This window comes from Marmota marmota, unplaced genomic scaffold (genome assembly GCF_001458135.2).
Source record: "Marmota marmota marmota unplaced genomic scaffold, marMar, whole genome shotgun sequence".
In the NCBI taxonomy this organism is placed as follows: domain Eukaryota; kingdom Metazoa; phylum Chordata; class Mammalia; order Rodentia; family Sciuridae; genus Marmota; species Marmota marmota.
The window spans coordinates 61,746,802-61,762,788 of NW_025999968.1; the positions used below are offsets into that span (position 1 = coordinate 61,746,802).

The 15,987-nt window shown below is 60.7% G+C and overlaps 2 long non-coding RNA genes across 2 annotated transcripts in view; both read right to left on the reverse strand.

The window, feature by feature from the left end:
* Nucleotides 1–546: 546 nt before the first annotated feature.
* LOC125616984 overlaps nt 547–15,987 on the reverse strand; it is a 31,621-nt gene continuing 16,180 nt past the window's right edge. Inside the window, exons 3-4 of the long non-coding RNA XR_007347837.1 lie at nt 2,235–2,366; nt 547–920 (exon numbers count right to left, since the gene is read on the reverse strand). This is a non-coding gene — a long non-coding RNA (uncharacterized LOC125616984). The remainder of the gene's footprint in view (nt 921–2,234; nt 2,367–15,987) is intronic.
* LOC107136521 lies at nt 4,874–8,382 on the reverse strand. Its single transcript, XR_001502715.2, has 2 exons — nt 8,239–8,382; nt 4,874–7,938 (listed from the first exon to the last, which is right to left on the reverse strand). It is a non-coding gene; the product is annotated as an uncharacterized LOC107136521 (long non-coding RNA).

Consider the following 15,987-nt stretch of genomic DNA (forward strand, 5'->3'; position numbering starts at 1 on the left):
GGGGGGGGGGGAGGCACAGACCGAAGGCAGCCCGAGGTCCTGAAAGGGGATGGTGGCAGGCTCGGGTCCCACCACGCCGGCCCAAGAGGGTTGAGAAGCGCCAGTGTTTGTTTTGCTGCTTGGCGGTCACTTAGAAACACCATGCCCCACAATTAGACCTTTGCCACCAAATTTAAATCACTTTATTACTTCAAACACACACGAAGTTAGCTGGTCTTGGTCGAGCATTATCATGGCATCTTAGTTTCTCAAAGGTTGCTTACTCAACGTCAGTTTCAAACAAAGCTTGGTGCACATCAGATCTGCAGTCTTAAACTTCTCCCCCAGTGATAAAACTGGACGCATGAGCAGGGTGTGCTGGCACGTCCAGGTGGGAGGGTCCCCAGCCCAAGAGTTGCAGGTCAGCCCCCCTGCCCCCACCCCCCGCAGCACCTTACAAAACCCCAAACTGAACATAAGATGATTATAAAAAATACACTATATATGAAATGATCTTCAACAAAATTAAGATAGTTTGTAATCTTATCACTCGGATAATCAAAATGATTGATATTTAGTGCATTTTTAGTCATACTAATGTGTACCACAGCCTTTAAAAATACATTTGGATCGTGACCTCTGTGAGCAGGCTGCTTTTCTATTTATGTAGAAAGAACTCCTTGGAGTGTTGTATGTCACCGAAGAAGTTGTTTTTAGAGTCTAACGTTTCATTGTGTCCAATATTTAAAACTTCCATTGTTAGATGTTTGCTGTTTCTATACAGTGTTGTAAACAATGTTATCGTATCCTTTCCAGATTTCTTACATCCAACATGAAACCTCTCCTTGGATGAAGCATTTAAAACGAAGTCATCAAGTGAAAGGGGACGCCTTCTCTCCAAGCTCGTGATCCGTGCTGCCCCTGGGTGGGACCCTCCAGACCTTACACATTTAAGAATTTTTATTTAACGAATTTTTGCTGAATTCAGAAGCAAAAAGTATCATTTGTATTTGTTTCCTAGGCTGCCATATCAAAGAACCAGGAGCTGGGTTCAAATGACAGGGACGGCCCCCTTGTGCCAGGGGCCTGGAGAAGGCTGTGACACTCAGGGGAGGGCCTTCCCACCACCTCCAGCGACAGGCACCTGCCCGGCTCAGGACCCCTCACCCAGTCTCTGCCTCCACCCCACAGGGCTGTCCTCACCCTCTCTCTCTCTCTCTCTCTCTCTCTCTCTCTCTCTGGAAGACCTCTGTCCCTTGGGGGTTCAGCCTCCTCAGTGTGATGTCACCCTAATTGGTGACACCTGCGAGTGTCCTGTTTCCACATCAAGCCCCACTCCCAGGTTCTGTGTGGGGACTGAACCTCTTTGGGGAGATGGGGATCCATCTGGGCCGTGCGTGTTCACTACCGTCCAGGTGTGAGCCCCCTCCCCGAGGTGGCTTCGCCCTGGGCCGCCCCCTGTCTCCGGGGGCAGCTTGTCAAGTCGGTCTTGCTCGCCTACTGCAAATGGTTCAAGTGTAAAGGAAAGCTAGTGCTGACCTAATGGAACTGAGCCCACTGAGCTCGACGGGGACCTGCGTCTGGTTTCTCCACTGTCCTCCGCCTGGGCCCACGCCCTCGGCCCACGCCCTCGGCCCCACCTCCCCGCACAGCAGGATAGTGTGTACTCCAAGGCGGCACCCCTAGTTTGCAGGTGAGCTTGATCCCAGGGCTGGGGGGGCTGGGCTATGTCTGGGTAGGAGTGGACCCACGCCATGCTCACGGGCGCTTATTCCTCTCCCTCTCACCCTTCAGCCTTCCCCCATGGGATAATACCCAAGAAAGCCCTCGACAGATGCCATCCCTTCCATCTTGGAGTTCCAAGACAGTAAACTTATGTTCGTCATAGATGGCCCAGTCTGTGGCCTTGTGTTACAGCAGTGCACAGTGGACAAAGACAGGTGGCCAGCGTCTTCCCAGCTCCTAGCCTGCAGAGAGAGGCCTTCCCTTGTTCCAGCCAGCATCTTAGGGAAGCCCTCTTTCTGCCAAGGGTATTACCTTTAGCCACTGGAGGTCAAGTATAGGTCAGTCACACTGATTACCTGAACTACAGGTGGGAAGGAGGTAGCTCCCAGGAGGTGGGACCAAACAAAGAAGTCACAGACTTCTTTGGGTGGGCAAAATCAAAAGATGTTCCCAGAAGGGTAAATTCTTTTCTTATTTTTTCCTGAGAACTCTTTATATATGAAGGGTGTTATCCTTTACATCTTTCTTACCCGTACTTGTAAGTTGGCCTTTGTGGTTTCGACCCAGAAGCCCCGGGCTGCCTTCTGAGCTGGGTCCTGACTGCAGCACCCTTGCTGTGCAACACTGTTGCATGATCAGAGCATTTCATCAGGCCACATTCTCTGAGTATGAACAATGCCATTGCAGGGAAAAGAAAAAAAAAAAAAAAACATGCTTAGTGCTTCAGTAAACGAATTGGCATTGAAGAGCTTATCGTCATTTGTGCAGACGTCACAGGTGAGTGCTAAAGCCAAGAAGCCAACGCAGGCCCTAATAAAAGAGCGGTGGGGCTCATAAAGGCTCATAAAGTCTCGGTGTTTGTGCAGTGATAAGAACAGACGCCAAGGGCCACTCGTCTTCACTCAGTCTTGAATCCTGATAAGGAATGTGACTTTGAACTCGTTAACCTTGTGATGGGGCTGTGAACTGCAGGCAAAGAGACTGGTGGCCTGACCCCGCTCCTCCCAGAGGCTGGCACCACCTACGGAGGGGGGCGGGGCGGAGCCTCGGCCCTGGGGCAGGGATGGGGCAGCGGGCAGAGACCCTGGCCTCCTCCCACAGGGCCTGACCCACAGGCTCTCTTCCTCTGCTGCCTCCCTCTCCAAGGACGGAAACACCCCGCCCCATGGCAAGTCACTTTTAAATTCAGGGGCAACGGTAGCAGGAGGGGAGGGGACTCCTCATTCTGGGGTTGTGCACCCTGGTCCAGGGAGAACACTCCACTCTAGGGGAGCAACAGGGCGGGTCCCGGGGCCAGTGTGGCTGAGGATCCTGCCCAGACCCTGCCCCTGCCCTGGCATCCCCTGGGGTGCCTCCAGCTGTGGGTATGAAGGCTGAGCCTCCCCCCTCCCCCCCACAGTCCCCGCCCTGGGGAGGCATCAGAGCTCTGGCAGTGCCTGGGAGGTGACTTGGAGGGTTTAGGGTGGGGCAGGACAGGATTGGGCACAACGGGGAGGGGCCAAGTTAGAAAGGAGCCACCAATGTGGCCTGCAGGAAGCCCTGGGCTAATCCCCACCAAAAATAGGGAAGGAGAGAAAGGGGTAAAAATAGGCACCCCCAGTGTGGCCATGCTGAAGGGACACTCCCCACGCGTGGTGCGTGCGGCTCCTGTGCACCTGTGCATGTCACGCAAACGCACCGGGCAGCAGGCAGGGGCAGCCTGAGCCTCCCCCTTCACTGGGCCCTGCAGAAGCTGCCCCTGCACACCCGTCCTGGCCCTGGGGCTGCCCCGACCCAGGGCGCAGGTCCCAGCGCCCGCTGGAGGGGAGCAGGCCACTGGAAGGTGAAGGTCCTGCCCTGCTGGGTACCGGCTGCCCCCTCCAGCCCCCGGCCACCAGGGCACAGGCTGGTGAAGTGAGGCCAGCCCTCGAAAGGGGCTGCCATCTGCCCGCGGCCTGCGGCTGACCTGGAGCCTCGGGAGCGTCTTCCTCATTCCACGGGTGTCCTCTCAGCCTCTGGGGCTGTGGCTCCCTGCCCGGGCAAGGCTGAGGTCAACTCATGTCATCAGGAGCCCTGGTGGGTGGCCCTGCAGGGGCTGGTCACAACACAGACCTCCAGGGCTGCTACAGGACAAATGGAAGGAGGAGGCAGAGCTGGAGGAGGGGGCTAAGGTGGGCTCTGCGCAGTGGGGGGCTGGCCAGCAGACCACGCAGGACACCTGACACTCACAGCCCACTGTCACTCTGTGCCCTGTGGCCCAGAGAAGTCCGCTCTGAGAGGATGTGGCAGTGTCCCCAGCTCTGAGCAGCCCTTCCGTGGGGCCCCAGAAAGCCTGTGCCCACACTGCTGTCCAGCAGGACTGACCACGCCTCGCGTCTCGGCTGTGCCGCAGGGCGGGGTTCTACTCCCCGCAGGGCCTGGGCACCCAGGATGCAGCCGGGCCGGAGAGCCTCAGGGACAGTGTGAACAAGGGGTTCAGGGAGCCCACCCTCTGTCTGTGCTTGTGTGTCTGTGTGCGTTTGTGTGTCTGTGTGCTGCCGCAGTCTGGCTGGACACAAATTAACCGGGAGAACACGAGCCACTTGTAGGTTCAAACAGGAACTACTTTATTGCCTGAACCCAACGGGAACTCTCTAGAACTCCACGGAAACTCCGCGAGAACCAACGGGAACTCCGCGGGAACTCAAAAGTAGCGGGCACCCGAGGCAGCAGGAGCCGCCCCACTGCCGGACAGCAGAGGTCCACATACACAGCTGAATACACAGCTGGCCCCAATCCAGCATCATCCAGTTACAGCAATCAGTCACCATCCCCATAATCATACACAGCTTAACTTAATCACCATCATCCCAAGGGCTCGCTGATGTCACCTCCCAACCACTCCTTCTGGCAAAATGCCAGGCGCCATCCCGACTTGGCTGTGGCTCTCAACAGTGTGCTTGTGTGTCTGGGTTTGTGTGTCTGTGTTTGTGTGTCTGTGTGCTTGTGTGTCTGTGTGCTTTTGTGTCTGTGTGTGTGTGTGTTTGTGTCTGTGTGCTTGTGTGTCTGTGTGTTTGTGTGTCTGTGTGTGCTTGTGTGTCTGTGTGTGCTGTGTGTGTGCTTGTGTGTCTGTGTATGCTGTGTGACTATGTGCTTGTGTGCACATATATGTGAGTGCACATGCTTGCTTTGTGTGAGGGGTGCTTGTGCATGTGTGTTTGCCCGTATGCCCACCTGAAGGTGCACGGGCAAGTGTGTTCATGCGTGTCTGAGTCCAGCGCACCTGTGTGCTCTCCTTCTTGACCCTCAGTCCTGGCCAGAGCCCTTCAGCACCTGGACAACTGGACTCGGGAGAGACGAGGGTGGGTCGGTCACATTGGAAACATCCGGGAAAGGGTGGGTCCCTGCAGCTGGACGGGTCAGATGACCAGGCCAAGCGGCACACAGGGTCAGCGCTATGTACTCGAACTTTGTATCAAAATAGGATCCAAGGATGGGAGTGTGATGGCGATTTCCATCCCCAGGAGGCTCCCAGTGGACACACCAGGGATGAGGCCAGACGCCCCTCAGTCGCAGGACCCAGGCCAGGTGGGACCCTGTTGGCCGCTCCAGATGCCAAGGAGACGCTTGGGCCCTCTTCTCCAGGGCCGGCCTTACGGGAGCCCCAGCTTAGCCAGGTTCAGTTTGGACCGAGGGGCAGCTCTGAGCAAGCCAGGCCCAGGGCCAGTGTCCCAGGCCACCCCCAGCACACAGGAGCTGGAGGGCAGCTGGGCAGGGGGTGGGGTTCGCCCCGCCTCGCTGTCATTCAGACTCAACCCAGGCGGGCAGTGCAGCAAAGAGGACAGACTGGGGTGTCCCTCCCTTTGTCCACTCAGGGCCCTTGTCGCAGCGCAGCTCTTGATGGTGCCTTTCTCTCTCAGAGCTGACCCCAAGGCCTTCCGTATCTCACTGGGTTGGAAATAGCCTCAGCTGCAACCCGAGGCTGATGGAAGAGCCCAAGAGTCACGGAAGGCACTAGAACTCAGACTGCCGGGAAGCCGGCTCCCCTGCGCACTGGTGCGGGAGCCCAGGGGAGGTGTCCCTTCCAGCCTGAGTGGCAGCACTCCCCACCTGACCTGTGCCCGGCACTGGTGCATCCCCGAGCATGACCTGGGGGGTTTTCTGGGGATCCACCTCAAGGAAGTCTGATGGGCTGAAATCTAAATTGACAAAATGCAGTTACTGAGTAATGCCTTGCTGCCCATAGTGGTTCCCAAGAGGGTCCTGGGGATCTGGGATGCTCCCAGGGCAGAAGCTCTCCATGCCACTAGACGCTCTGGTCCAGGGTCTTGAACCCCCACAGCACAGGAGCCCGGGGGTCCCTGCCCTCAAGCAACCTGGCAGAAACATGGTGAACACGTAGACACGTGCTCATTTGGTGCCCGGGGACCCAGCACAGGGTCAGGCATGCCCAGGGAAGAGGTTGGGCATCAGCCCTCAACAGTGCCGTGGCGGGGAGGGGTCCGTCTCGTCGACCCTGGGACTCGAGCACCAGCCTGGCAGCCCCGTTGCAGAATGTCACGGGCAGGAAGTGCTTGGCATCCAGCAGGAAGGGCAAGGGCCGTGTTCACACTTCCCAACACGCCACGCTGGTCGTCAGGAGGGGGACTCTGGGCACTCGCCACAGCGCCTGGCAGGGCGACGAGGCAAAGTGGACCTGTGTCCTGGGGCTGCAGGATGGACACACGGCACAGTGGCTCCCAGATTCTTCTTGACATTCTAAGGGTCAGAAGCCCCAGATCAAGGGGTGGCAGGGTCATGCTCCTCTGCAGACTCCCGGGGGGACCCTTCCTCCTCCTGCAGCTCCTGGTGGCTTCTGGCTTGTGGCTGTGTCCTCTGCTTTCGTCTTCCCACGGCCTCCTCTGCTCTCCCTGTGTTCTCTCCTACTTCAAGGGCACCGGTCACTGCAACCTGGCCACCCAGATAACCCGGGATGACCACGTCTCTAGATCTTTAACTGGATCACGTCAGTGGGGACTCTTCAGATTGCTTCATCTTCACAGGTTCCGGGACATGGACGTACCTTTCTGGGGGACACCAACCCACAACACCCTTAGCCACATTGTCCCTCAGGTCCCATGTCTGCAGGGCTGGGTGATCGTCCCACCTCAGAGGTGCCGTGCAGATGATGACCAGCTATGGGGCTCTGGGGTAGCACAGCGAGAGCCATGAGGTGGGGACCCCGTTAGGGTCTGCAGGTCCTGCGGTCAGCGCAGTCTGCTGGCCTCGTGCTCCCGCAGGGGACAGCCTTAGCTGGATGCTCAGCCTCCTGAGCGTGGGGGTATGAAACGGCACACATTGCCCTCCCTGCTGCAGGGGCCCACCCGGGTGCAGACTGACCGTTGGGTGGACATGCATACTCGTTATGAGAACCTGCTGGGCCCAGGCAGGTAAGCAATGTCACTTGGGACAGGGTCCCCATGCGTCCTGAGGCAGCCAGACAAGGTGCTGGTTGGACGAGGGGCGGGGTAGGGCACTGCAGAGCAGCTGGTCCTGGCCCCCAGGGTGTGCAGGGGGGCGCCAACACCTGTGAGGGCCCATACGGTCACCTGCACTCCTCCGCCCAGCCCTGGAGGGGTGGCCTTCAGAGGCAGGTCTCCTGAACCTCCTCCATCTCCTTGGATGCACAGAGGGACTGCTGTCCTCACGGACAGGGTGACCGCACCAGGGGCCGTGAGCAGGGCAGGTGGCCCAGAGAAGCGGGCGATGGGCACTGGCCAGCAGTAGACTCATCCTTGGCCTGGGACAGAGCCCATCCTGCCAGGTGTGACCCGTCTAAAGGAGGATGTGCCCTGTCCCCACATCACTGTGCTGGGGATCACACTCATGGAGGGATACCACTGTGTGAACTGTGATGTGACAATGCTGTCGCAAGCCCAGGGCTGCAGAGCAAACCACAGACCAGGCGGCGTCACCAGCACTCGATGCTGTCTTGCCCTGGAGGCCACAGGACCCAGAGCAGGTGTTTGTGGGGGGTCCCTACTGAGCCCCATCCTTGGCTGACAGGTGGCATCTCCTCATAGACCACCCTCTGTGTGTCCGTGTCCTGATCTCTTCTTATGGGGACTGCTGTGTTGGAGTGGGGACATCTTAATGACTTCAGTGTAGCTTAGCCACCTCTGTGAAGACCCCGTGTCTTAATAAGGCTGTGCGCTGAGGGGAGACGTCAGGGGACTTGCAGGGGGTGCACAGGCAGGAGGACACAGGACAGCCGCTGGACAGTGCCTCTTCTGTAGGCTGAAAGTCATGGCATGTGCTCAGTAGAGGACAAATACCAACCATCCTACCTGAGTGGGCCCGGCTCTGGGCCTCACTGAGCAAGGCAAAGACTCAAATCCCACACTGCTCAGACCCTCTCTGTGTCCTTCAGCCCGACCCCATGATGGGCAGGGGGCACCCCAGCCTGGCCTCTGAGCCTGGGGTGGTCTCTCCTGCAGTGGGTGACTTGGCTGCAGGCCCGGCAGGGAGGGGCCTCTGGCCAAGGGGATGGGGCTGGACCCTGGAAGAAGGGCAGGGCCTCCCTTTCCTGCAGCTCACCTGTTCTGACCGCCACCTGGAGGCACCAGCAGGACACTAACAAGCGCCTCCCTGGGCCCATTTGTGACCAGAGCAGAGCCAAGTTCGCACACTTATCTCCACCTCCTCGCGGGCTCCACCACAGCAGGTGCTGGCACCCCTTCGTCTCCCCGCCAGACGTCCCTCTGAGAGAGCACAGCTCCGTCCAGGACAGTCCTGGTGGCCCTGCAGAGCCCCAGCCCCTGTGGGCGGGGAGAGCCCCACGGTTCCGGACTCCTCCACGGTGGCCCTTCTGCTGAACTCTGTTTTGAACCTGTTCCTTGCACAACAGCTTTGAAAAGGATCAATGTGAATGAGCCAGCGTGTCGGCAGGGGACAGCGCAGGGCACGGTCATGTTGGGGGCAGTGGTGACCAGGCCTGGCTAGAGCCCATGTGGGCCAAAGGGCACCCGGGTGGACGGGGCCTGCAGGCAGAGGCTCTCTGGGCCTCGGACCCCTCTGCCCCCTCCTGCCACACAGAGGCAAGGACCTGCCCAGCAGCCCCTCGTAAGGGGTGTGGGGCAGAGTCAAAGGATGTGCACATTTCCAGAAGGTTCTCTCCAGGCGTGGAGGGGGACGGGAAGCTGGGGCGAGCTCCCACTCGACCTGGCTGTGGAGGGGTGTCAGCAAGGCCTGCTGGGTGGGGTGGGGGTCTGTTCCTCCCCTCCCTGTGCTCTGTGCTGCTCTCCACTCCACAGAGTGCCCAGGTTTGGTGCACAGTGCTGACAGGCCAGCCCTGCTTCTGGGCAGGAGGTGCCTTTCCTGCCGCCCTCCCTCGGGCCTCCAGGGAGGCCCACCAGGACAGCTGGTGTTTACTCACACCTACTTCTCTGCTCTCCCGCTCACAGCCCCCAACAGCCTCTGCTGTCGTTCTGTTTCATAGAGGAGGAAACGAAGGTTCAGAGAGGACCAAGAATTCTCTGTAGCTGAGAGAGGCAAAGCCAGGATCTGCACCCACGTTCCCCATGGCCACCCAAATGCGCCAACAGCTTCCGCTCGGGCATCTGTCTCTAAGAAGCCATCTGGCAGGGGGATCCGGCAGATGACTCGGGGCTGTTCACTCTCAGATCTGCTGGCAATCCAACACTCTGCTGGTGCGCCTCCCCGACACACATGAAGGGGACCTGTCCTCCAGTCTGTCCCTCAGGCCAGGCCACCGACTTCTAGTGTGATCCCATGCACCTGTCCCCACACCCTCCACTGAGGCCCAGGTCCCTCCCCCTCCAGCCCTGGCTCAGTCCAGGGGACAGGGAGGCTGAGACCTGGAGGCACCCTTCAGGGTGGAGGCCAGGAGGACCCAGGAGACTTCTCAGTGGTCAGCAGCCCAAAGCCAGCAGAACACCACTCTGGCACGAGGCCCTGCCCTGAGCTGCCCCTTTGTTGAGACTTGAGACTCCCAGGAGGGTCCTCTCTGCACCGGGGATCCCAGGTGGGTGGCGGTAAGTCCCCAGCCTCCCCACCCCTCATTCAAGAGCCTCCTCATCAAGGTGCACCGAGGTCTCCTTGGGGGAGGGGGTGAGCAGATGGGCCCCAATTGCCCTGTGGGGACCAGGCCAGATACCAGCATGTGAGCTCAGGGGTGCCCATTTGGAGACAGGACTCTGGTCAAGCCCTGAGAGGTTCAGGCAGGGCAGAGGCTCTGCAGTGCTGGCCACGCCAGCACTGGCCACCTCCCCTCCAATCACTGTGCCTCCTGCCTCCCTGTGATGACCAGTTTCTCCTTTCTGCATCTGACACTCAGACGTGTGCCCTACTGTCCCGGAGGGACGCCTCTCCCAGGCTGAGCCAGTCACGAGAAATAGCAAAGGGTCCACCTATGAGGTGTCTTTCAAAGCAACCAGCAATCCACAGCCCACCCCAGGCACTGCCCCTGCCCTCATCACGGGCAGGGACAGTCCTGCCCCCGCCCTGTGAACCGACCCCACCCCCTCCTGCCTTTGCCTGCTGCCTCCTTCCCACAGAGGCCACGTTAGCTCCTGCTCCCTTCCCTGGCTCCGCTGCCTGCTGCCCCCCGCCCCCGGGCTTCCCCGTGTGGCCCTGCCTGGCCTGCCTCCTGAGACCTGTGCAGTAAGGAGTGACCTCCTGTCTGTTGGCCTTGCCATACCCCGAGGATGGCAGGTGCCGGGGCAGGGCCCTTCCTCCCCCTGAGGTGCACACATGTCCTGGCCCAGATGGACACCCCAAGGCACCAGGGGACTCTGCAAGTCACTGTTCCCCAGCCCAACCTCGTCCCCACGTGCTCCTCCATCACAGGGGGCAGCAGCCACACCAGGTGGCCGAGGCCAATGCGGGGCTCCCCAGGGCTCCACATAGGGGCGTCCCGGAAGGGCTCTGGGCCTCGCGTGGGCTATTTCCTGAATGTCCATTGGGATATGTCCTGTGTCATCTGAGCACAACACCAGCAAGGGAGGGAGCCAGGACTGGCTGCACAGGCGGGCCCTGAGCGCGTGGCCTAGGCCAGCCTGGCCTGGGAACCGTCCGCAGCCCAGCCTCAACCCCATCACAGCGCCTCCACCTGAATTCCAGCACATTCCGTGGGGCAGCTGCAGGGGTCACTCATCCAGGGCTTCCTGGGTCCAGACCCACCAACCCCTGTTCCCTCCGCTCAGCCTGCTGGCCAGAAGCATCCTCCCCGTCCTCCCATCCGGCTCTCCACCCCAGCAGCGGTGACTCAGCTCCACCCACCCCCACAGCTACCTCCTCGTCCTCCAGTCCTCCCGGGCAGCCTTGGAATGCAGCCTGAGGCTTCCATTCCCTGTCATCCAGGCTGCCCCACCCCTCACTGGCTGGGCTGCAGCCCTGGCCAGGGGCAGATGCCTCCAGGAGTCCCTGGTCCAAGGCCACCACCACGCTCCTTCCAGCGAGCCTCAGGAGCCATTCCCAGAACATGTGGGGACAGCAGCAGGGGAGGCAGGAGACGGGGCTCCAGGACCCTGGAGGCCGCTCCTGGGGCAGCGGGTGGCCCCCAGGCCCAGGCTCTACAGGGCAGGAGGGAGGGCCTCTCCATAAGAGCAGGTGAGGCTGGCTGGTGCTGATGGGCAACCCTCCTAAGGGTTTTCTGGGACCCTGGGAAACAAGGACGCCCCTGCTGTGGAGCAAACGGCAGGTGGCCCTGTTGGTGAGTGTGCTGCACCCTCGGCTAGCTCCACTGGTCACTTCCAGGACTCTTGGTTGTTCACATGCAGCCTGCACCTGTGTCCTCACAGCTAGGCCTCGTGGTGAGGGGCGCTGCTCCCCAGAACCTACAAGGTTGGCATGGGAAATGCCAGAGAAGGCCGGAGCATGGGGCTTCTCTGCCACCAGGAGGAAGGGCCTGCCTTTGTCTGTGGCCCCTTAGAGACGGGTGCGTTTGTAAAATGGAATAAAAGCAAAGATGCAGAGAATCGAGGAGCCAGCCTCTCACTGCTCACCCGCGGCGTTGACCCCCGTGTCTGAGGCACTCTCCGAGCTGCCTCGCCCTGCAGCAGTGGTGAGCGCGACATCTTCAGTGGCCAGTCCTCGGCCGCATGCCCAGTTAGCTGCCCAGGAGGCTGCACTGGACACCTGCTGTCGTGGTCCCACCACGCAGGCAGGAGGAACAAGCCCAGAGCCTGGCTCAGCCCTGGGGTCACCATGGGTGCCCCGAGACTTGGAGAGGGGCAGGATGGCTGGTGAGGGCTGTGCCCTGGGCAGACGTGGGGCCCTGGCGTCTGGGGCTGGGTCCAGGTGGAGGACTTGTGCTGCTCAGGGCAGGCCGTGCTTGGGGGTGGGTTTTCTCAAACCACGTCCCAGGCTGGGCAGTGGCCCCCAGAAACTCAGGTCAGGGCAGATCCTGAGCCTGTGCCTGGCTTGGAAAGAGGTCTTTGCAGACGTTGTTGGTGAAGATGAGGTCTCATGGCGGGGTGGCCCCAATCCAAGGGCGGTCCCTACGCAGAGTCCCAGACACGGGAAGGCAGCCACGTGTCAACGGAGGCAGAGGCTGGGAGATGCAGCCGGAGCCAAGGAGCCCCTGGGACCTGCAAAGCTAGGGGAGTCAGGGAAGAGCCTCCCGGAGCGTCAGAGGGAGCGCGGCTGGCGGATGCTGTGATCACAGACCTCCAGCCTCTGCCTCCATGTGAGGAGCCGAGGGAACACGTTTCTGTTACCCAAAGCCCCCAGCTGGGGTGGCTCTCAACAGCCCTCACTGTCAGGAAACACCCAGAGGCTTGCTCTGCGTCTCCCATGGACCTCTGAAGCCCTCTTCCCAAAGGTCCACCTCTCATTGGAGCTGGTGGTGACAGTCACCATCCCTGGGGAACCTGCCCTCTGTCCCCAAAACCCTGCCTGTCCCAGCACTGGCCACTCAGGCACTCCCCCACCTGCCTGCGGGCATGGGGCTGGCCCACGGGCTGTCAGGGAGCGAGGGCTCCACCACGGGGCCCCTCATTGCTCCAGCACCGTGGTGACACTGCCCCCCAGCCAGCTCCCGACGCTGATGGAAACCCTGAAAAAGCACCCCAACCCCTCGGCTGCCGGCGGAGCTGACATGGGGTCCTTTACTTCCCAACATAATGGTGTCTACACCCACAGACTGGCTAAAATTAACAAGACGGACAACACCAAGTGGAGTCTCTGGTATTTCCACACCCTGTGGGTGGGGGAAAGCTGACCCCACCACCTTGGGGAACTGTCTGGAATGATCAGAACTGCTGGACACGGTCCCCTGGCCCCAGCACTCCCACTACGAAGTCCAGAGCCCAAGGAGCCAGGTGCCTTCTGAATACAGGCAGGCAAGAGCTGCGGTACCCGAAACAGCCGAACCCCGACATCGGCCCGAAGGAGCCCCAGCAGAAAGCCGCAGAAGCCCAGGCACCTGATGCCCACCATCCTGCACTCAGCGAGAGGCCAGGTCCTCACAGCACAGTGGAGGCCAGAGGCCACCCAGGGGCGTGGGCCTCTGAGAGAGCAGAACCTCCGCTGGACCTGCAGCTGCAGGCAGAACTCCAGGCCCTGCTAGGGAGGCTGTCCACCCTGTGGGCCTCCAGCAGGGGAGCAAAGCCACACAGACACCGGGCAGCCTCCCCTCCCAGGGCAGTGGTCAGGGTGTGACTGCGTGTGTCGAGACCTCGATGGCACCCGCTCTCAGAAGACAGTGACCTCACAGTGACCCCCACTGGCCAAGGAGGTGGACACTGGGGGTGGGGCACAGAGTGTTCTCCGAGACCCCAAGTCCCCTTTCTTCCTGGGGCAGTGCACAGAATGAAGACTCCATGAGCAAGATGACGGGTCAGCCAGGAGTCCCAGGACAGAGAGTGGAGGGGACACTGCTGAGTAACGGGACGCGGGGTGTCAGGGGCTCTCAAGGGATCAGGGGAAAAGATGGGACCAGGTGTGAGAGCCTACCCCGACGGACATGACCTCATGGACATCCCCCCGCTGTGGACGTGCCCCCTACGGACACGCCCTCCACGCCATGGATGTGACTCCCCAGTGGACGTGCCTTCCCACAGCCACTCCCCACCCCTGGGCGGCACCCCTTCTATGGAGGTCCCAGTTCAGCCAGAAGCCCTGGTAGGAACCTGGACCAGGTCCTCTCCCCCAAGACTCGGTTTCCCCGTCGGTGACCGTGGGCAAGCCATGGCGTCTGCCTCAGTGGCGGTGGGAATCACGCTGCAGCCAGCTGCCCCTGCCTGTCTGCGCCCACGGGGACCCGCGTGTGCTCCCTCTCACAAAGAGGCCTCGAGGACATCATGCCAAAGGGCACGACACCGGCTCGCCCATGCAGCCAGCCTCGGACAAGCCTTTGGGCCTCCCTGAAGGCCCTTTCACTGACCAAGCGGAGCTGCAAGTTCCCAGCCGCTGACCGCACAGAAGGCCCGGAGCCAGGAGCTGCACCCCGGGAGCCGCCCAGGGAGGGAGTGGGCCGCGGGCTCACCCGCACTCGGGTCCGCATGCCTTTCTAATCAGGGCTCCCAGCCTGGACCCATAAATGGCCAAACACAGCCTGATGCTGCGGCTCTTATCAGCTGTCCCCGGGCCTGCCACCAGGCTGCCCCTGGCCTGCAGGTGGGACCCTCCCCCGCTGCCATCCCCATGGCACTTAGCTTCACCTTGTAGCACGTCTGGCTCATTTATCCACCTCAGCCCTGACAGCCGATGGGAACACGTCCCAGCCGTCCCCAAACAAGCACCTTTCCACTTCGACAATCAGCTCTGCTCCTTGTGAAGAAGAATTTCTAAAATCAAGGAAGATTCCATTCTGAAAAGGCAGGTGACTAACCTCAAGGTTCCAAACAGAGTGGCCACAGGTTTGCAAGTTAGGCCAGGTGCCCCAGGTGGCCCCTGAGTGTCCACCCAGGACAAGGATCAGGGGCCTTGGGGCCACTGCCACGGGTGCTGCCCTGTCCACCAGGACTCCCAGTTTCCGGGACCTGCCCCGTGCGGCTGGTGCGGCCCATCTGTCTCAAGGTGCTCTGGGTTTTGTGACAAACTGTAGAGTCCCCACTCAGAGCAGGGGGCCCTCTGTGAGGTGGAGTGGCAGGACCTGCCCTCAGGGGTCCTCCTGGGGAAAAGAGAAGATTGAGGACCAGTTCCATCCAGAGCAGTCAGGCGTCCACCAGCCTGGTAGGGAAGTTCCCCACACAGCCAGGACGCCTGGGTGGCCGGGGGCTCAGGGGAGAGAAAGCAGCTTCCCTGGGGCAGCTTGGAGCCAGGATGAAGAGGAGTCGGATGTGCCCACCACACAGGGCTGGGTCTAGGTCCCCTCACGCCAGAAAGCTCCTGAGCACACCTTCCAAACTAGATGGCCATTTGAGGGACCCAGTACTCAGACCGAGTTCACAGCCTGCCCACCAGCAGTCAGGTCCTGCTCCCCTCCATGTGGGGCACCCAGGTGTCCCTCCATCCAAAGAGTAGGGGGCTGATTGATAGGAGAGGCCTGCTGTAGGGGTTGGGGAGCCCACACTGTGAGTGCCCACTGTAAAGGGCAGCTGTGGTCCTGTGGTCATGATGAGATCCCGGCTTTGAAGAAACCGCTTCATCAACTCCATCATCATGGGGGTAGGTGGCTTCCTGGTCCCCCTGAGGGGTGGCTTCTCTGCAGGCTCCAGGGAGTTCCCCTGCCGTAGCGGTCTCCCTTCTCTTCCGTGCCCTCCAGCCAGAGCACCACCGTTGCCCACACGTGTGGGTACAGGGTCCCCGGAGCATGTACACGTCCCTTCTCAGCTGCCTTCCCTGAGCCAGGGGTGTGCACTGCTGTCCACACGCAGGACGTCCCCAGTCCACCCTGTTCACGACCACCAAGTTGGGGCGAGGTGGGGAGATTCACCCCAGCTTCCCTGGAAGCCCTTGGACACACCTTTCTGAGCACCTCCAGCCGGAGGGGAGCTTGGCAGAATGGAAAATGTCCCCCGGAAACAAGTTCTATCTCCACCTGCTGGGTTCCCTGGGAGCCCCTCCCCTGAAACTTCCTCCCAGGGACGAGTGAAGGAAAGGCACCGTGGGCCACCTCGACGACAGGACACAGACACAGCAGTAAGCCGGAATGCAGCCTGGTGGCAGGCCCGGGGACAGCTGATAAGAGCCGCAGCATCAGGCTGTGTTTGGNCCCCCCCCCCCGGGGTCGCTGAGCTCCTTGAGGCGCATTTGCTCGGCCCTCACTGTTCTCAGCCTGGACTGAGTGGCGGGGGCTGCGCCCTCTCCTCCCTATGCCCAGGTCTGTGCCCAAGTGGGGCACCCAGAGGAAACCCAGGTCTGCCCAGAGCCTTCAGGGAG